Source organism: Schistocerca piceifrons, chromosome 1 (genome assembly GCF_021461385.2).
Source record: "Schistocerca piceifrons isolate TAMUIC-IGC-003096 chromosome 1, iqSchPice1.1, whole genome shotgun sequence".
Classification (NCBI taxonomy): domain Eukaryota; kingdom Metazoa; phylum Arthropoda; class Insecta; order Orthoptera; family Acrididae; genus Schistocerca; species Schistocerca piceifrons.
In genome coordinates this window covers 655,584,091-655,605,517 of record NC_060138.1, presented here as the reverse complement: position 1 = coordinate 655,605,517, position 21,427 = coordinate 655,584,091, and the positions used below count along the sequence as shown (strand labels likewise).

The 21,427-nt window shown below is 41.2% G+C and overlaps 1 protein-coding gene across 1 annotated transcript in view; it reads right to left on the bottom strand.

The window, feature by feature from the left end:
* Positions 1-21,427, bottom strand: part of LOC124762954 (facilitated trehalose transporter Tret1-like) — a 53,074-nt gene that overhangs the window by 3,649 nt on the left and 27,998 nt on the right. The gene's annotated exons all lie outside the window — the stretch shown is intronic.

Genomic DNA, 21,427 nt, shown 5'->3' with positions numbered 1-21,427 from the left:
ATTTATGACCAACTCATCCTTTCCCGTCTCTGCCTGACCATCTGCTCCTTGCCCATTCTCTCTATATGTTATGGCTCTCACAATATTTCTTTCCAGATAGTAAGTAGTATGTGTACGAAGTTTTGTTGAAATCGATCCAGGGGTTTAGGAGGAGCTTTTTACTTTGGACTTCGACAGCATACTCACTTCTCATATTTTTCACATATGTTTAACATATTTCATAAGTGTTTGTACAAATATTTCACTTGTACCTCTAGTGATTTCGCTCTGCAGTTTCGTTTTCACGCTGGTCAATGTTTGTGACATCATATCTCGTGAACTATATGTCGTGCATTAACATAGTTTTTTTTAGGTTCATCCAGCGGTACATGTGAATACTGTCTACGAAATCCGTTGCGAATAGATTTAGTAGTGAAGAAGTAATAAATCAGTATGTCGTGCATTATACAGCTGTTTTCCACGCATCTCAGTGCTTATGGCACCATATCTCATGAACTGTATCGCACAATGCTTTATTTTTGCAAGTATATTCAGTGGTATATGTGAATACTGCCTGCAAAATTTGTTGCAAGCTGAGTTAGAAGTAAAAGTTCATGCCTGATGCCGCCGTTTTACTACAACCGCAGCAAAAACGTAGTAAGCGCAAACGTTTCTTCCATTCACTATTTTGTGGGGCGTGTCAGCTAGTAGAAGTCTCGTAAAGTTCGAAATCATGTGTGTAGGTGGTTGCAAGTCACTAACAGCTCTCATTCTCAAATACTGGATGAATATAGTCTGCCTATTTGTGCATCGCTAACTACGCGTCTGCCTCACCGCCACCCCCACTCCTACTCTTTTGGGAGGTAGGTAGTTCTTACCCCGACAGTGGTTCTTTCCAGACAGTAAGTGATATCCAGTTTTGGTTGAAATCCAACCAGTAGCTTAGGAAGAGATGTGGAGCATACATTCACTGATACTTTACACTTTCATGATATGTGTGGATTACTGAGAAACTTCACCATTTTGTTGTTCCCATGTAATTTAATTCACCTAATAGCTGAACAGAGACGTTTATAGAAAATTCGTAGAACTTATCCGTCCGCACTTTCTGGAAGTTGTATCGCTGAGAATTAGTTTTCAACACGGCACGGAGCCTGTTATGAACTGCACTAGATATTTATACAGCAGTACCTAACACGTCCAAATCATCGTGTCTAATGGTCAAACTCTTAGACCGAAAATAGTTACAATAAATAAACAAATAAAGTGGGTAAATTAATTCGCTGAATTGGGATCAAATTATCTTTCAAATAATAAACAGCCATTGAGAATAAAATAGCAAGATTTGTTCGGTGTTTGTATGAGGAGAAGTGGCAGTAGTGTTCTACTTCTTGCCACAGGATCTTGGTTCCTGACATAGATCTTCAAGGTTTCCATAATTAAAGTTCCACTTTCAAAACGCCGTAGAAAGAGAACTACTGCTTATAATGACATCAAATTTGAACAGCATATTTTGATGCAGAGGGAACGCTCATGGAAAAAAAGAAACTTAGATTTGACCAATAGATAGCGCTGTGTCAGATTATGCTCACCAACGAACGCGCAGCACACGGCTCTTACTCATTTTGCGCCCGAGACTTCCAACGTGACTGTCTGCACTACAAATTGCGCGCTCGTGGTCGAGCTATTTCACAAGAACACTGACTATTCTGATGGCCCTACAGAAGTTCCAGACACTGAAGGGTATAAAAAAACGTATTCGTCTGATGTTTGCCAAGTGTCTGGAGAAAGTAATTACAATATTCGAAAAGACACATTCTTTTGAACTCCAGTGTGGCAGAGGCAGCAAAGCAGTTGATCTGACGTCTGTCGCAAGGTGTGGCCATAGGACTGCGGGAGGGGTTGTAACGTGCGCGTGGGGCACACAATACTCGTTAAAGCCTGTACTATGGTAAGTGAGCGGGGTTCACCTTATGAGACAGGATTTTCATATAGATATCGACCGCGTGTACCTGAATGGCGGCAAATCAGACTTACACCCACTCTGTAATAACAATGATCCGTCGAGCAAGTCCGAAATGTAAGTACACGTCAGGATGGACCAAAAGCAACACCGAAGATACTACCAATTTAATAATAATACGGTCGCCAGCCTAATTAGGCATTAACTGAGTTTCTTCCCTGTACAAGTTGGTAGATATTCATGCAAAACAACAAGTAGTAACACTGCATAATATAGCAGAAATTTAGAACCAGAAAATCTATTGAACTGATAGTTTCACGTTCTATACTGATATGGAAAAACCATGAATACACAACACTACACTATAATGTATACTACAAAACTTCGTACTGTCTATTGATCTGATTAAAATCGGGCATAGGTTACCCTAGAAATAGCACTTTCGAGCCACACACAAAATGTTAATTTTGATAAAGATAAAACACTGATAAATTTTTACTTTTACATTGACTTTAACTTTCACTGGTCAAACCAATTTAGAACACTTCAGAATTCAAATGAATAAAAAGGGGAGGGGGGGGTCCTGAAACTGTTATGATCACTGTATTAAAAAAATTGATTACTGAAATTATTATGTGTTCAAGATCTCCAGTATATGAGTTACTACTCTTTTTATCTTATTTACTACTCATTTAAATACCTTCATATCTGTCTCGAAATAATTAAACTTCATTACTATATCAATATTAAATTCATCTTTCAACTTCGTTAGTCCTTCGTTATTCATTTACTGGTTCATTAACAAAACAGTTCTTTAAACACCATTCTAACATAGCTAGGTCTGCAAGTAATTATTATTAACACAAAGTTTAATTTTTCATTTCGGGACACTCGAATTACACAACATTTGGAAAGGACCCTGTCTAGGTTAGTTGTGAGGATAATGGGGGAAAGTTCTGGTAAAATTTAGGTTATTATTGAACAGTTCACTCTATGGTCCATATGAATACAGTACTAAAAGTTTCAACCTGCTTGTATCGATGCGGCGGTTGGCGGGCGGCGAGATGGCGAGGCACAGAGCACACATACAACCACAGCTATGGCTCTCGATGTATCCGCACTTTAATTCTTCTTAGCGTCGCAATACTTTTCCATTTAGTGCCTATGGAATTTTGCCATGCTGTGTGGAATTTGGAACGGCATACCCGAGGCTCAGTGAAGCTATGTCTCCCAGTAGAGCCTCCTCGATCTAGAACGTGTTGCTCAGACCAACGCCAAACTCCAACTACTACTGCTGAGCCCGTTGTGCCGTGCAGTGCCCGTGCGCATTTTCCCGCGCTCGCCTGCCATCCACCTTTTACCGCTCCCTTACAGACAGGGTATTCACCCGAGGTTTTGCATTCTACATATCCTAACACATTGCCTACGTATGGACCAGACGCACATTTACAATTTTAAACATCTTACAACAGTTTCAACATTTGTTACATTTCAATTCTATTACAATATTGCTTGACATTTTACATAAACATTAATATTCACATTGAAACTCGTTTACAGTTTTCTTAACACAATGGCATGAAACAAAAAAGAAATGAAATCAGAACATGAATTACACTAGTTTATCGAAAAAATCAGATGGAAAAAAATGTACTTATATGTACAATAGTACAACGTCGTTGTTGGTACAGGGTCGAGCAGTAGTGTGTAAACATGCAGTGTACCGGGAACTGCTCGAACGTAGGATATGCCTGCAGCCTAAGGTGAATTAAAAATTACGAAACATCCTGCATTGCCGTCCGTACAAAATCACCCGTGTTCAGTAGTTGCTTCCTGTTGGTCTGCCAGCAAGACAAACGATCGCTCTCGAATTTCCTGCTCGCATGGAAGTGGCCTATGAATGGTCATGGAGCATTCTGTGAACAAACGAAGCCCATTTCCATATTCAAGGACACGCCAATACGCACAATTGCATAATACGGGAAACGGAAAACCCGCACGATCATCAACCGGTAGTACTTTATTCTGCGAAGGTCACAATGTGGTGCGGATTGCCGGCATCATTTATCGAAGGACAGAATTTTTTCTTTGAGATGAGTCCTGAACGTCCTGTAGCGACTCATTTATCATTTGTAGCCGACCCCAGTTACGTTAAGGCGCTTATAGTGCCATATATTGATAATTATTTTTCCCCGTAACGTTTCCCCTTCGTCAGTATCACGCTGTTCAGATTTGACGTCATCCTGAGCAGCGGTTGTCTTTCTACAGCTCTTTGAAACTGGAACTTCAACTATGGACGCCAACGGCCTTTCCGTAGTGCTAACACTGGGTCCCGTCAGATCACTGAAGCGCTGTTGGGCTAGGTTAGCACTTGGATGGGTTACCATCCGGGTCCGCCGAGTGCTGTTGGCAAGCGTGGTGCACGCAGCCCTTGTGAGGCCAATTGAGGAGCTACTTGACTGAGAAGTAGCGGCACATGTCTCGAAAACTGACATCGGCTGAGAGGGCGGTATGTTGACCACATGTCCATCCGCGTCCCCTGACGCCTAGGGGCTGAGGATGACACGGCGGTCAATCGGTACCGTTTGGCCATCAAAGCCTGTTCGAATAGTGTATTGCCCCTTTTTTTAAAAAACTATTGGCACCCTGAGCATTAATAGACTGGCAATAATGTATAAGCATCACTGGTGTCACTGAAGTCAGCACATTGCGCTCGCTGTAATATTATGACTCTAGGGGTCGTGTAAACAACTATTTGCGTACTGATAAAACAGTCGTAAGAAATAGGGATAAAGTTTTGGCATACAGGTCAATATGTGCAGCGTGTTAGGCTGCAATTTTTCGTACCGCAAACGGGAGATATAAGGAAAGGAATATGTTTCAGTGCATGTTTAAGTAGAACACCTTGCGTATATTTGAATTTGTACTGTGTGTAAATGTAAATAACTACATTACAGTTTGTCTTGCCTGAAGCACCATCAGACTTTAAACAGTTTATGTATGTTTAAAGGGTTTTAACAAATCTAGTACCCTATTGACCCAAAAAAGCCGCACTTATTACATAAATTCCATCCTCTAAAAGTTAGGATGCAGCTTATTTCCGTTACGTTGTCTTTTTACACACAGCTGCTGTACAAAAATTAAGTTCATTTGCAACAGTACAACTAGCGTTTGTAGCCGAAAGAGGGGACAAGGTATTTATTACACAACAATTCTAACTTTTACTGGTGTTTTATTGGCTTTAACATTATGTAGGTCTACCAGTGTTGTTTCCTTAGCTTATAATTCAGTTTCGGTTAGATGCTAGGAAGAAAGCCAGATTTATTACGATATGAACGATCATTTAGAGCGAAAAGCAACATCAAGCCAAGGAATTCGGCGTAGTTTCGATGCAAGCTTCAAGCTTACCATTGTCCGTTGTGCCGAAACCACAACCAACAGAGTGGGCTGAAGAAAGTATGGACTGGACGAATCTAATGTGTGACGTCCGATTGGTTCAGAACAAAAATGAAAGAAAGCAGTTTCAAAGAGAAAATCGTTCAGGGGACCGAAATGAGCCAAGTATGCGGAAACTGAATCTAAGTTTCTTTCCTATGTGCAAGAATCCAACTCTAGGCCTTGGAATAAGCAAAAGTCTTAAATGTGCCACAACGAGAGTTTCGTGCGAGTATTGGTTGAAGCCGTCGCTTGATGCGGAAAATGGCCTTGCTTTCCGACGAAGTACTACGCTATCAAAGAGAATGTCACCAGATTTCGAGGAGAAGCTGGTCTGTCTCCAGCATTACGTCGTCCAGTTGCGAAAGTGTCACTCATAACCTTTTCATCAATTTGGAAATGCTGACAACACATCAGAATTTTTAACTTGCCGAGCAGTACGACAGTAGACATGATAAAAAAATGGCTCTGAGCACTATGGGACTTAACATCTATGGTCATCAGTCCCCTAGAACTTAGAACTACTTAAACCTAACTAACCTAAGGACAGCACACAACACCCAGCCATCACGAGGCAGAGAAAATCCCTGACCCCGCCGGGAATCGAACCCGGGAGTAGACATGATAGGAGCAAAAAGTATCTCATGAAGAGGAACTGAGGATGATGAAAATAGAATTACTGTGGTGTTAGCTCTTACAGCCGATGTGGGAAAGTTACCCTTTTATGTCATTCTGAAGAGAAAACCCACGCCCAAAGAAAACTTTCCTATGGGTTTATAGCCCAGTATAAAGAGGGTTTTCAGCTTACATTAATTGTGGCAAAAGATTTTTTTCTGTGGTCGTTTGGTGTGGTGTGAGTGTGCCAGATCTAAGTTTTCGACCTCGAAAGTGGGGGGGACAACTTTTGGTGGTCGAAAAATCTCGAAATTTTCGGACTTTTTCCATATTTTGGAAATAACCGTCCTATATTAAAACAAAGAGAGTGAAATATTGCGTCGATTAAAAGAAGAAATTGAAAATTGATCCTGAAGTTTGATTTTTATGGGGACCCAATGAACAGCAAATTTTTCCAACTTTGTGAAAATGTGCGGCAAGTGCATGCACTGGTGCATTCCATTTTGCAGCTGCAGGACGCCAGTTTCAGAAGCTCCTGGGGAGCAGGTTCTTTCATTATAGGAATGGGAGTGAGTCTGAACCTGTCCCATCCCCAACGTCATTCAAGTGGACCTAGCGTGTTTCCCATCCACCACTAAACTTGGAGGCATGCTCTGTAACTGTGCAGGTCTGCAGCATCGAGTGCTAGAGAAGTCGGGGTAAGATGAACTTCACCTTTGTTGACATCTTCACAAAAAGATGATATCTCAGCTCATTGATAGTGCGGATGGTCGTCCTCGTGCCATACATTGATCTTCTCCCCACAACTTTCTCTCACAACACTTTGGTAGTCGTACACATTGGCTGAAAGATCTTAACTGAAGAGCTTGATGGTAAAACTAAGGTAGGGGAGTAGGCCATCCCCCCCCTCCCCCACCACCACCACCACCACCACCACCACCACCACCACCACCATTCGGTCCCCTTAAGGCACAATGACGTGCCCACACAAGGGAACCGGCTACCTGCTCTTCCCTTTCTGCGATCCAACTCTTCGTCCCAATCCCTCCTTATCTCAACGTTACGAAACAGCTCGCCAAGCGCCCTTCTTTGATGTGCACATAGTCACCTATTCATGAAGATATAAGTCATGTGGGATTTTCTTCAGGCAGAATGTTTTCTGGATGACCAACCTCCCTAAGTTAGTAATAAAACCCAATTTTTTCATATGTATTTAAATGGATGTACAAGTAGGTACATGGAAAATATGCGTTTAGACCTAACATAGCTCTTCAATTATTAGAATATATATTGCGAACAAGACACCAGTAGTACTAGGCGAAAATTACCAAAAAATTAGATTTTCAAATTCTCACAAATTCCTTAAAACCAGTTTCCAATGCATTCAGAAGTCACATTATATACTCAGAATGAAATCAGACTTGTAGGCATCAAAAAAGAGCGAAAACCCGATAGTGTGAATAAAGGCTTTCCTCAGTTTTGCTTTATGTGGAGAAAAAATTTCAAAATTGGCCCACTTTGGAAGAATTGGAACTCATGGCTTGATGCTATATACAACTTTTAAGCAGGCTGGGGGTGGGGGGGGGGGGGGGGGAGGACGGTATTGATAAAATTTGCTGTTGGAAAGTTGCAGCACATTTAAAATAGATAAAACACAATTTTTGGCAAAGCTGGAAAAATTTTCTGTGTTTTGGATACCCTAAAAATCAACAACTGGATCACTTTTTAATTTTTTTTCTTTTAACCGACGCAGGATTTTATCCTCTTTATTTTACTATAGGGTGATTATTTCCAAAATATGGACTGTTTTCGGGTTATAAGCGGAAAACTGGAAAAAGTCCGAAAATTTCGAATTTTTTCGCCCACCAAAAGTTTTCCCACTTTCGAGGTCTAAAACTTAGATTTGGCATACTCACACCATACCAAACGATCCTAGAAAAAATCTTTTGCCAGAATTAATGTAAGCTGAACCACTTTTTGGATCCTCTGTGTACTAGGCTATTTGTGATTCGCTGCCAAGATTAGCGCTAGATGATAACGCAATATATGGTTGACTGTCCACTATTTGGAATCGCAGATCTGGCACATTGTTTGCTAAGAGAGCCATGTTAGTTTTGAGTGTTTTTAAGAGACATCTAACAACTGAAGTAAAAGATAAACTTGTTGTCCTAAAGACAGATCTTGTCGTAATACCTGGAGGAATGGCTTCAAAACTACGGGTACTAGATGTGGCAACAAGCAAACCGTTCAAGGACAACCTGCGAATATTGTATTCAGATTGCCTCTTGGAAGAAGACCACGTCCTTACACCATTTGGTAAGACAGACAAGCCGCCTATCACACTTTTGTGTGAGTGGCTTCTTACATCATGGCCCTCACACCGTCAGAGGCCATCATGAAGGGGTTCAAGAAGTGCTGCATATCCAATGCGCTGATGGCACTGAGGAGGACGTACAATGGGAAGACAATGAAGAAAATGATAGGAGTGAGAGTGAAAATTGTGAAGTGAGTACGGGTACTGGTAGCGATGAGACTAAATAACATAAAATACGTTGCGAACATTTTGTATCAAATGTTAGAACAAATGTTTTCGATACATACCTATGGCTTACGTGTAAGTACAAATAAATGTTTGGTATTTTTTCTCCTCTAAATCAGTGTGCGGCTTATTTTAGTGCAATTTTTTTTAAATTTGTTCCTTGAAATTTAGGAGTGCCGCTTTTATGCGTTGGCGGCTTATTTTTGGGTTAATACGGCATTAACAGAGGTAGCTTAATGATGTGTTTATAACCTATGGCTCAGTCACCTTGGCGTTAGTTATTTTACTAATGTTTCTTATTTCGTAATTATTACGATATTTCAGGATTCAAAGAAAAAGGAAAGATCTAATGCACGCCTGGGTAAAAGCCGTTAGCAGGCGAAACTGGTCACCCAAAAATGATTCATGTGTTTGTTCCCAGCACTTTCGTGAAGAAGACATGAGTCTAGCTGGTGAGACGATGAGACTTCGAGAAGTAATTGTTCCGTCTGTATTCCCTTAGTATCCACCGTATTTTCAGAAAATGGTCGCTTGATGGAGATGCTGGTGGTAACAATTTACAGCCATTGATAACGGTTTATCGTCAAGTTATGATGAGCTTGATATAGCTGATCCGTCACGACGCAAAACGAAACTGTTGGAAGAGCTGACAGAAAGAAACATAGTTAATGAGTCGGTAACGATGAACGAGACGTCATTTTGGGTCGGTAAGAAGTAGCAGAGAGTCTTTATTTGTATGTTAATGGCTACGAAAGTTTAAAAAATGTAAGAACAAAAAACTTGTATTATTCTTCACTATTTACTATTTTCTCATACATATAGTAATGAGTCGAGTTGCCTTAATGGTGTTACTGTATTCATAATTATATGTTGCCAGTTTCGGTCAACTTCGATTTTTCTTCGAATAGTATGCACTTTATAAAAGTCCTCCGATAAGTAGAACGTGACGTTTGTCGTGGATAACAAGTGGCTTTACTTATTTGAGTGTTCTTACGAAAACTACCGTTTGCTTTAAACGTGTGTATATGTAACTTGATGTTCTTCTCACAACACGATTTTACAATATACGTGTTAAACTCTACTAGTATGGAAATATTAGCTCAACTGTACAACTTGTTTAGACCACCTCAAAAGCCCACGTTTCGGAAAATCGTAGTACGGGGGTTGTCCAGAAAGTAATGCACTGCATTTTGTTTCTCAGCCGACAACAGTGCTACGAATGCGAAACATTAAGCCTAGTTTGCCGGCCGGAGTGGCCGAGCGGTTCTAGGCGCTACAGACTGGAACCGCGCGACCGCTACGGTCGCAGGTTCGAATCCTGCCTCGGGCATGGCTGTGTGTGATGTCCTTAGGTTAGTTAGGTTTAAGTAGTTCTAAGTTCTAGGGGACTGATGACCTCAGAAGTTAAGTCCCATAGTGCTCAGAGCCATTTGAACCATTAAGCCTAGTTTACACGAGTACATAGGGTTGTGCTTCTCGTTGTGTGGAATAATTTGCACGCAAATGGTTTCATATTTGACTGTAGACACTGCGAAACCAGTATATAATTCAGTTTCATAGTTTTGTGGGTTCCTGAGTCGTGTCTGAAATGAAAGTTTTGGCAGCTGCATGTCGCACAAGTTGTGATGGAGTTAACGCTTGTTGCGTGCAATCGCTGCATAAGAAAAAAATAAGAAACGTGTTTCGATTCGTGACTGGATGAAGAAAAAACGTCAGCTCGGTTGCTCAGCATCCTTGCTGAAATAATTTGTAATGGAAGACCCAAGAAGTTCTTTTAATTATCTTAGAATGCCACCAGAACTGTTAACGTTTCTTCTAAATAAAGTTAATTATGCGGTAAGGAATAAAGATATTGTAATGCATGAAGCACTGTCGGCAGAACTGAAATTACATATCACATTGCATGCATTACAATCGAGAACACTCGGCATGCTATAAGATGTGGTTTTAGTTGGTGATGACGCTTTTTCATTAACACCAGTAAGTATTGACAGTAATAAATATTAACATTAACATCAGTAATTATTCGAAGCAGGCCGCATTAAGAAGAGAATGGTTTGCAAACTACTCTCTTGAAGATGGATCTGTACAGTGGCGATATTTCAAAAGTCTAACATGTGTGAATGGGGAGCACAGCTGCGACGATTTGCGTAGTCTCCCTCCTGTCAACAACATTCCTTAAAAAATGAGTCGGCCAACTCGAACGATGGGATTTTAATCTTGTAGACAAGAGTGTTTCTACAGCTAGAATAACATTTGCTTGTATTTTTCATAATTCAGTTGCATATGTATTTATTATCTGGGGGCCGACCTGAGCGGCCGAGCGGTTCTAGGCGCTACAGTCTGAAACCGCGCGACCGCTACGGTCGCAGGTTCGAATCCTGCCTCGGGCATGGATGTGTGTGATGTCCTTAGGTTAGTTAGGTTTAAGTAGTTCTAAGTTCTAGGGAAGTGCTGACCTCAGAAGTTAAGTCCCATAGTGCTCAGAGGCATTAGAACCATTTTATTATCTGGGGTCTTCTGAGTGAGCGCGCCAAGTTTCCGTCACTTCCGACAGATAACGTAGCTGCAGTACAGTTTCAAAACAAGCAACGTACCGAATTTCTCACTGCATAGAAAGAAACTGTGTGAAATATTCACCATCGCTTGTGTGAAGTCTATAGAGCATCTGCTGTCGACAGAAGTACAGTTTGTCGCTGGGCGTGGAGGGTGAGGTCATCAGAAGGCGGTTCGGCGGAGCTTCAGCATTTGCAGCGGTCAGGTAGACCATCCACATCTATCACGCCTGACGTGTTGCAGCGAACTGATGTTGTCATTAGCATTGCGACTCGGCAGTTAGCACTGCATCGGTCAATCAGAAAAGGAAGTTTGGATGCAATTAACCGCACTCTTGGATATTTAAAAGTGTGTGCAAGATGGGTCACGTAGTGTCTAACGGTGGATCACAAATCACACAGAATAAACATTTGTCTTGATTTCTTGCAACGTTTTGAAGCTGAGGGGGAGGCCTCCTTGTCCCGGACTGCTACAGGTGATGAAACCTAGGTTCACCATTTTGAGCCCGAAACAAAATGACAGTCGATGGAATAGTGCCATTCCCACTCCCCACAGAAGAAGAAATTCAAAGCAATTGCTTCCGTTGCTAAGATAATGACCACTGTATTTTGGGACTGTGGAGGTGCGATTATCATTGACGTGATGCCAACAGGTGGCACCATTAATTCAAAAGCATAAGTCAACACATTAACAAAACTCAAGAAGAGCTTCCGGCGACTGCGACGCTGCAGCAACCCAGGAGATGTTCTGGCGCAACACGATAACGCTTGGCCCCACACAAGGTTGAGGACTGTTGAACACATCGCAAAACAGGGTTGGACAGAGGTACTGTATCCACCCTACAGCCGTGAACTAGCCCACTCACACTCGCTTGTTTGGGCCATTAAAGGAGGCCATTCATGGAAGACATTTTGAGCATGATGAAGAGGTGATTCACACAGTGAAGCACTGCCTCCGCCACCAGGACAAGGATTGATACCAACTGGGCATACACGCCCTTGTTTTGCATTGGAGAAAGGCCATAGAATGAGATGGAGATTACGTGTAAAAATAGTGTAGATAAAACACAATTATTTCGCGTGTGTAATTCTCATTATGTTCAATAAGGAATACCGACCAGCGTGGGAATGGTTTTTAAGTGGTTTTCCGCACCTCACTAGGTTAATACTGGGCTGGTACACAAGTTACTCCCCAGTTACACCATTTGAATACATTTAGAACATTTTCGCTCACTTTCATATGAAAGAGTGCACGACGACAAATGGGAGACACATATTCCATTCTTGGGGTAAAGGGGTGCAGACAGGGAGGGCATCCAGCCACCGTTTAAAATTAACCATGCCATTTTTGGAGTATTGTATGGTAGTGAAACATGGACTGTGGGAAAACCAGAACTGAAGAGAATCGAAACATTTGAGATGTGGTGCTGTAGACGAAGGTTGAAAATTGGGTTGACTAATAAGGTGAGTAATGAGGAGGTTGTGAGTAGAATCGGAGAGGAATGGAATATGTGGAAAACACTGACAAGGAGAAGTGACATGATGATAGGACATCTGTTAAGACATGAGGGAATGGTACTATAAGGAGCTGTAGAGGGCAAAAACTGTAGAGGGAAACAGAGATTGGAATACATCCAGCAAATAATTGACGATGTAAGTTGCGAGTGCCACTCTAGGATGCAGTGCTTGGCACAGGAGAGGAATTTGTGGCGCGCTGCATCAAATCGCTCAGAAAACTAGTTGCTCAAAAACAAAACAAAAAAAATTTGCTAATTCCGTTCATAAGCATACCGACACTGCGCCAATGCGAGACTAAGGCACAAGAAAAAGAAGAAAAAGAGTCATGATTGTACCACATGGTAAACTTAAGCGATTTGACATTTGAAGAAAACAAAAATTACTTCCAAAGTGTGGAGTGATGGACTCGGCTATTCTGTGCATTTATTCCTAAGGAATACTCTTAACAAAACTCACATTTTTTAAATATGACATACATTAAAGCAGTTCCCCAGTGAGAGCAATCTTCACAATTTGCTTCAGATAACGGAATACAGATTTTCTTTAAAATTTCTCAATACTTTTAAAAGGCTGAAATGAAGTTGCGGATAACCCATCAGCAAAATTCTACTACTACAAATGCAGAGAATAAGAACTCAGTCTGATCAAACTGGGAAATTCAGTTCAATCCTAATGTCTGTCCCACTTATACAAAAGGTAACACGTTAAATTGGGTCTTAGTATATATTCATTTAACGAACAATTAATTTAATCTTAATTTCCTTGAACAGGCGGAACGCTTTGGATGAAGACTTTATCAAAGGATAAGGCATAAGTAAATATCACACAATAACAAAGAATTTCCGAGGGTCTGCCCTCGTGTGACGAACCAGTTCAATTGCAAAGAAACGCGATCTAGCAAGCAAATTCGTCACACATCACGAAGCAGAGGTATGCATCAAATAAATATCTCAGGTAACTACTCAGATGTAGAAAAGAGTAATATGAAATTACGCCCATGCTCAGACTACTGTTGTAACTGCAGTCAGGTTTAGGGCGAGGAAGAGGATGTCTGGTAAATGGTTTCAACATAGAGGCCTGCAACGTAAATACCGCTGGAGCCGGTTTTCGTATCCAGAGTGCAGAGAAATTTAGGGGCCTCTCCTAAGTTAAGACTGCAGACACGATATAGTACCTCATTTCTCACTGCGTCAGGCACACCACGACGCTTTAACAACAGCAATTACACAGGTCTGCAAAAAAATATTTTTTTAAGTTGTTTGAAATTTGATAACTGACTTTTATGTACTTTTCAGCGCTGATTTCAAAACTGCATTCCATTTTTTTCCATCACGTCACGTTTTCTCACAAGAAAGGCAGTATTTTTGAGTATAATAACAAAATTTAAGCAATTTATCACATTTTTTCCAACGTCATAAAATTTTACTTAATTTATAAATCATGTTCTAAACTATATTTCCATTATATTCCATTTCTCTTTAAGCTCGTAAGTCCTTCTAATAACGCTTTTGCTTTCTGTCTAAGCTTCTTTTATTGCTTTTCCGGCTGTGGACTCGTTGAGGATCATCTCTTTTTATCATCCAACAGTAGTCCGCTATCATGTCGACGTTCTATCTTCCTTGATATCTTCTTTCCATTTCTTCGATGTCTTGGTGGAATCTTTCGCCTGCTCTTCAGTTACATCACCAAGCTTTGAAGGGAAGTAGTCAAGATGTCAGTGGAGAAAATGAACTTTAATGCTCATGTTACAGCTCAGCTTCTTAAAGTTGTCGAGCATGTCTGTGACGATTGTATTGTAGTTTGGATCTCTTTTGTTTCTTAGGAAACCGATAACAACTAATTTAAAAGATGTCCATGGTCCCTTTTCTTTTGTTTCCATTTTGTCCACAAAGTTGGGATCTGTCATTAATTTTCTAATGTCAGGTCCGACAAAGATTCGTACCTTTAGATTTGCCAAGGATAAACCAGGAAACTGTCCACAAAGATATCTGAAACACTCCCCTTCTTTTGGCAATGCTTTAACAAATTGTTTCATCAGCTCGAACATAATGTGAAGTGGTGGAAGTAACACCTTTTTGGGATCCACAAGGCTTTTCCTCTCAACATTTTTAATCCCTACCTGTAAGGTTTTTCTCAAGGACCAACCTTTTATCTGCAAGGTTTTTCTCAAGGGCCAAGCTTTTTTTATGTAGTGTTGCTTTCTGTCTCAGCTGTCCCATTCGCAGAGAAAGCAAGTGAACTTTGTATAGCCACTTTGTTGACCAAATCACCACATAGTGTCCATTTGTGGTCTGAATAGCAGAGTTTGCTTAAAACCATTTCAAGGTTTTCGTAACATTTTTTTAAGTGAACCGAGTGTCCAACTGGTATAGAAACGTACTTATTGCCATTGCGTACAAGTACTGCTTTAAGGCTTCTTTTTGAAGAATCAATAAAAAGTCTCCACTCCTCACAAGCATTATCTATTTTGAAACGTGCCATAAGTCCAGGAACATCACTGCAAGACACTAGGTCACCTTCTTGAGAGAAGAAAGATACAAACTCTTTTCCCTCGATCGATGCCAAGAAAAAGATGTACCTGGAGCCTAAAACCTCTGCCGATTCTTTAGAAAGGCCTAGTTCTCTATCTAAATAGTTCATTTCAGATTGTGAGAATGGAATGGGATCGGTTGTGCCAGGATCGTAGCAATCTCTGTCTTCTTCACCATGACATTGCTGAGTCAATGGCTCGTGATCATCTGTATCACCCAAAGGATCTGGAGGAGAGGGTATTGGTACTTCAGGTCCATGAGGAATAGGGCGAATGGCTGATTGAATGTTAGGGTAAGAAATATCCTTTTTGTTTTTCAAATTTAAACCTCGTACGTTGCAAGAACAAAATAGCAGTCATCACTATGATTTTTGGGCTCCCTCCAAACCACTGGTGTTCCAAATCGTAGGGACTGATTTTTACGTTGAAACCATTGCCTCAGTTCTTCAACACATACTGAACAAACTTTTCTGTGGGGCCCAAGGCTTATCTTGATCTCCTAACTTTATACCAAAATAGGCGAAATACACTTTTCAACAAAATCGGAAATGTTTCTTTGTTGCGTTTTAACGCTATAGTAACCACAAATGTAGCAGAAGCAATCTGGAGAGTTTATACATCCTCTGGTAGCCATTGTCCAGTGTCCATAAAACAACTTCACAACACAAGAAAACAATCACTACTTTAAAGCACTAGTAACAATAACACATGAACAGCACAGAGTGAAGAGGTACTGTGAACTGAAGGACAATAAGAGAAGCTCACTGCTTGGTGATGGCGGGGGAAGGGGCAGCGTGACAGACAGGCACTGACAAGAAAGTACTGCTGGTTTCTCCTAATTACTCTTTATTTTACGTGTATCTAGTATAAAAACGGCTAAATAACAGTTTATGGAGATCCTAAAAACCAAAATTCGAACTCACTAGAGTGCAGAAGTATCGAAAAACGACAAGCGGTTTGTGAAATAACTGTACGTGATGGAATTTTTCCCGAAATTAGTGTTGAAAACACTATAAAAATCACTTAAAAAATTTGAAACAATTTTTATGTCGCAATCCTATGTTATCCACCCCGCACACTCTGCATTGCTCCTGGCGTACTCCCGGTGCGGCAACAAGACCCTACCAACCGCGCCACGGCCCCTGTTCCGTTCCTCTGCGCCTTCCCCCTCTCCTCGCCGGCAGCGCTAGTTGCTGCCCTGCGCGCCCCCAAGCCAGGTCGACTGCCTGCCGGACCGCACGGCTCGGGTGTGCTGGCGGCCAGGAAACACAATTCCCGCGAGTTGGCGCGGACTCGGATTCCCAACAGCCGATCGCAGTGGGGCAGAATCTCCAAAACATGGCCAATACGCCAAGAAGACGTTTAATTCAGACAAAACGCATCATACGGGGATTTTTTGGTCGCTGGTTACGAATTGGAAGTTAAAAATCGTCTAAACAAAGTGGAGTATCAAAATGCCAACGAGACGCATGAAAACCCTTCCTAATTTATTAATAATAGCGTATTTAGAGGATTTGGAGATAAATAATTACAACAATTAACACAGCGACAACGTGATTTGTTTCTTAAACCAAAATACCAGAATATTCGTCGAAAAGATATTGGAGAATAACACTTTTTAGATGCCCCAAAAATTGCCATATAATAATATAATGGAACAAACTTCAAACTCGGAGATTAAATACAACTAATAAAAGTAATAGTATAATTAACGATTGGGTAATTTTTATAATAATAATAATAATAATTATAATTATAATTATTATTATTATTTCTACTATAATAATAACAGTACCTATTGAAGACAATCGGTCGCAACATTCAAAACGCAATCGGATTGATGTTGAAGATGTTCTGCTGCATACAAAATGATGTGGTTGGTTTCATTCCTTGTAATCCGAATCAGTATCGCTCGCAAAGTCAGCATCAACATCGTAATCTTCTACTGTCGGTCGTGGTGTGATTGGTATCGCAGGGGACAGTAATAGCTCTATTGCCTCCTCTGAGAAACAATTTTTATGTTTTTGTGACAGTTTTCTAATACTGGATATGTATGGATCGGATATTACCAGAAGCCGCTTGGAAACGTTTTCCATTGTTTTTACTCGTGAACACTTCCTGGAAAAGTCTTCGCCATATCTTTTAATATCTTTGTTCCTCGCTTCTTTTGCTTCTTCGGATAATTGACCGATTGGTAGCAAAGCGTGGGCTGTTATTTGTGGACTGTGAATCAATAGCTTATGCACTGTAGTGGACATGTAATTCCATGGATACAGCTCAGCGAATTTTCTCGCACTTCCCAGCGCATAACTGTGGAACTTACCAATATTGGTTTCAAGTCCACTCGAAATGACTTGTAAAATGACGTGAAAACATTCAACCAAATCTATGTCCAATGATCTTATGAGAGCAGATGTTTTGAATTTTCAAGCAAGCGTCGAGCTGTATTTCCATCGTTCGTACTTCAGTAGCCAGGTTTCGGAAGATCGACAATAAGTTCCAGTTTTGAGCTGAATCCTGACATAAAGTCCGGGAACACTTTTAATTATTTATTGCACAAGAACTAAACATTCTACAGATGTCATACATGTTGCAATTTGAAGAGAAACTCTGAACGTCTCTCTTTGTTTTTCTTTACACATTCGATATGCGAACCATGATTGACCCGGCAGACGTCAATACGGTAATCGAATTCTTTCCATACCCGTCCCAGCATGACATCGTCGACTGTGACAGTCGCTTCCCGTATTGTCTCCCGGATCTCTGCTACATCACGTGGTAGAGGCGGTACATACACCATATCTTTAATGTGTCCTCACATAAAGTCACGCAGAGTGAGATCTGGTGATCGCGGAGACTATTTCATGAAACAGCTGTCCCCTTCTGTAGTACGGCCTATTCATCGATACGACAGCTCCGTGATCAGGTACCCACGAACTACACGATGAAAATGGGGTCGAGCCCCATTCTGTTGAAAGATGAACAGAGAGACTGATTGCGTTTGAGGCATCAGTCATTGCTGCAACGTTTCCAAGTAGGAATATCCAGTGACGGCGCTCTCGGTGTAGGAGAATGGCCCGTACACTTTTCTACGTGACAATGCACAAAAAACATTTACCTTTGGGGAATCACGCTCAAATTCAAAGCATTCGTGTGGATGCTTCCTTGTTGGCGGCTTCTTACCGTACTTGGTTCTAAACATCCGTCGAACACCTGTAGCACACTTGTTTTTGTCGAACTCCGACACACAGAAAGCTCGCTCCACACCTGAACTCGTTATGTTTGCGACTAGCGCTGACTATCGGCAAATTACCAAACTATGCTGTGGCGGTATACATGAAAAAAAAAAACTTCAAAGTTTCTCTTCAAAATGACATCTGTACAATTTGGTTCTTGTGAAATAAATAATTGAAAGCGTTCCCGGACTTTATGCACACCCTGTATATACTCAGAGTTGTGTTAGATTACCACGGACAGACTTACGGTTGCGACTGACAAGGAAAACGTCATAGTAGTGAAGAAGCTTATTGTGAGTGCTGCCAAACGGTACCTAAATATCCTGGCGTTCTGTGGACGAAATCCCGCTTGGCAGAATATTAGGTACAGGCGTCGCTGAACGTGTGGGTGTAGCACTCAACTGTTATTTTATCTTCCACACTTGACGCAAGTTAGCAGAGATTACAGTGGGAAGATGATTACTCATAATTAGTGGCCCCTGTGAACGCTCCTTGAAATTCGGTGGTATGCACATATTTATTAACTGAATATCATATTTATGTATACTGAAACGTCCCCTTAGAAATTTTTTTGAATTACTGTGCTGATAAACCTCTTACGTTATTTGATTTTCAAACAGCTGAGCAAAACTGAACGTACTCAGACATTACTCTCTTTCCTTATTCTGATCAACACTAAACTGACACACAATTTTTTTAGCGCAACGCAACCCGACTTTCAAAAATCCCTACAAAAGAATGGCCCTGACTAAGAATAACCTATACCTTTCATTAATCACTTACCTCACAAAAATCTTCGTTACTCGAACTACTGCAATACAGCGAACGCCAATACTGCCAGCTAAATAAGATTCTACCTACTGAAGGCACTAAATACTGACAGGCATAGTTAGCAAATGAAAGATTGTGACAGAGAACAAACAATGTATTTACCTCAATAGTGTTCAAAAGTCATATATATATATATATATATCTCAGCTCATGACATCCAGTATTACAAATTTACTCTTTCTGATGGACACACGTCCAGATCATCCGCTCTCAAAACTCCATTTCTCTCCCCACATCCACCATTGCTGGCGGCTCACCTCCAACTGCGCAACGCTATGCGCTGTTCACATCCAACTGCCAGTCACTACAATAGAGAATATTTCAACAATGCCAACCAGCCACAGACTGCACACAGCACAGTCAGTGATTTTCATACAGAGCGCTACGTGGCGTTACCAACATAAAAACCTAAACAGCCTACTTACAATACCAACATAACTTGGGTACATTGGGACTCAACAATATAGCCTTTTCTTACCAGACGACTTTGTTCCTTAATTTCTGACCAACCAATCTCTTTCCAGAGCTAACATTGCATTCAAAGTTGTACACATGTGCCACCGGCAGGAGTGCCATGTCAGAACTTGTGCAGCGAAAGTAATGCAGGTGAGTTTTGCAGGCTGCAGTGCCGCTGAATGTGCCGAATCATTGAAACAAACAAGTGGGCTCACCGTAGAGCCCAATTGTGCAAGCCTGTAGCTCAGCCAGCCGCTACTGTACAGATTCTTCTTTCTTAGAGCCTTTGTGTGTATTTTACTTTTCACCCAACGTAGAAATCGATGCATTATTAAGAGATAAATGGTGAAGTTACAAAGTGGTGCATTGTAGTGCTGGAAACAGTTATGTATACTGAAACGGAGACCATCAAATGTTACTGAGTTTTGTATCATTCTCCACGTAACAGGATTTTTGAAGAGGCACTGAGAATACTCATTTGTAGCTTTAAAACCAGAAGTGAGAGTTTTATGACTGTCCACTACTCTGTGACCGAAGGCCGGAAACAGAGACTGCATCAAAGGTAGCAGGAATGTAGTTGGGCCATGGTATTGGATTGGTGAATAAATTAGTAGCGTTTTTCCACAAGTTTAGTAAAAACAACAGAGACTTTAGTCATCAATAATATACTCTCTTTCGCTGTGTACAACGGTCTGCCCACGCTGTGGTATCTTTTCGATTCCGCGACTGTAGAATCGCGTGGTTTTGAGGCGGAGAACTCGCCGAGTCATGTTCGGAGTTCATTTTCATCCGGAAAGGAGTCTCTTGAAGGTTTCTCGATAGAGAGTGGAAGAGGCGAAAGGGTGCAAGATCAACTTAATAAGGTGGGTGCGGGGTGACTTGTCAACCCAGTTCCTGTATAGTGTTTTTTGTCAGTCTAGCAGAATGGGAGCGGGCGTTATCGTGGAGTAGAATCACATCACGCTGTCTTCCTGGTCGTTGCTCTTGAATTGCTTCTGCAAGATGTCACAGCTGTTGACAACAAATACCAGCAGTGTAGGTTACCCCTCGGTGAAGCAATTCGTAGTACACCACACCGTTGCTCTCACACCAGGCGCGCAGGGCTTTGTACGGGGAGTTGATGCTTTGTTTGGGCTCGACCATTCCTTTCTTTTCCTTATGTTAAAATAAAGACACAATTTCTCGTCGGGAGTAACGATACGGAATAGGAATGGTCGACGTTGTTCATGAGCTAATTGGTGACGAGCAAGCTTTGATGCACGTAAGGTCACCCGCCGATTTTTATGATTTTGATGTATAGCGTCCGATACCCAAACATCCGATTTTCGAACCTTCCCCGTTGGATGCAAATGTCGCGCTATGGTGGTATGAGCAGAATTCATCACATTTGCCAGTTCTCGAGTACGCTGACGTGGATCATGTGGATTAATGCATTTGAACGATCTTCATCAAACCCCGAAGGTCTTCCTGAATGTTGAGAGTCACTAATGTCAAAACAGTTCTCCTTGAAACGAGAAAATCATATCTTGCCGTTCTTTGTCTAGTGGCATTATCCCCATACATTATGTAAATGTTTCTGCCTGCCCCACTGTTTTTACCCTTCCGTTGGACAAAACCGGAAGAATATGACGGAAATGCTACATTTTCTCCACTTGGCACTTTTTTCCAGCGTTCACAGCTCCACTCACTATCTCCAAATGACAAAATGACAGTGTGTAAACTCAAATAGCAACAGTGAACTATAAACAAAATATAACAATCGATAAATAA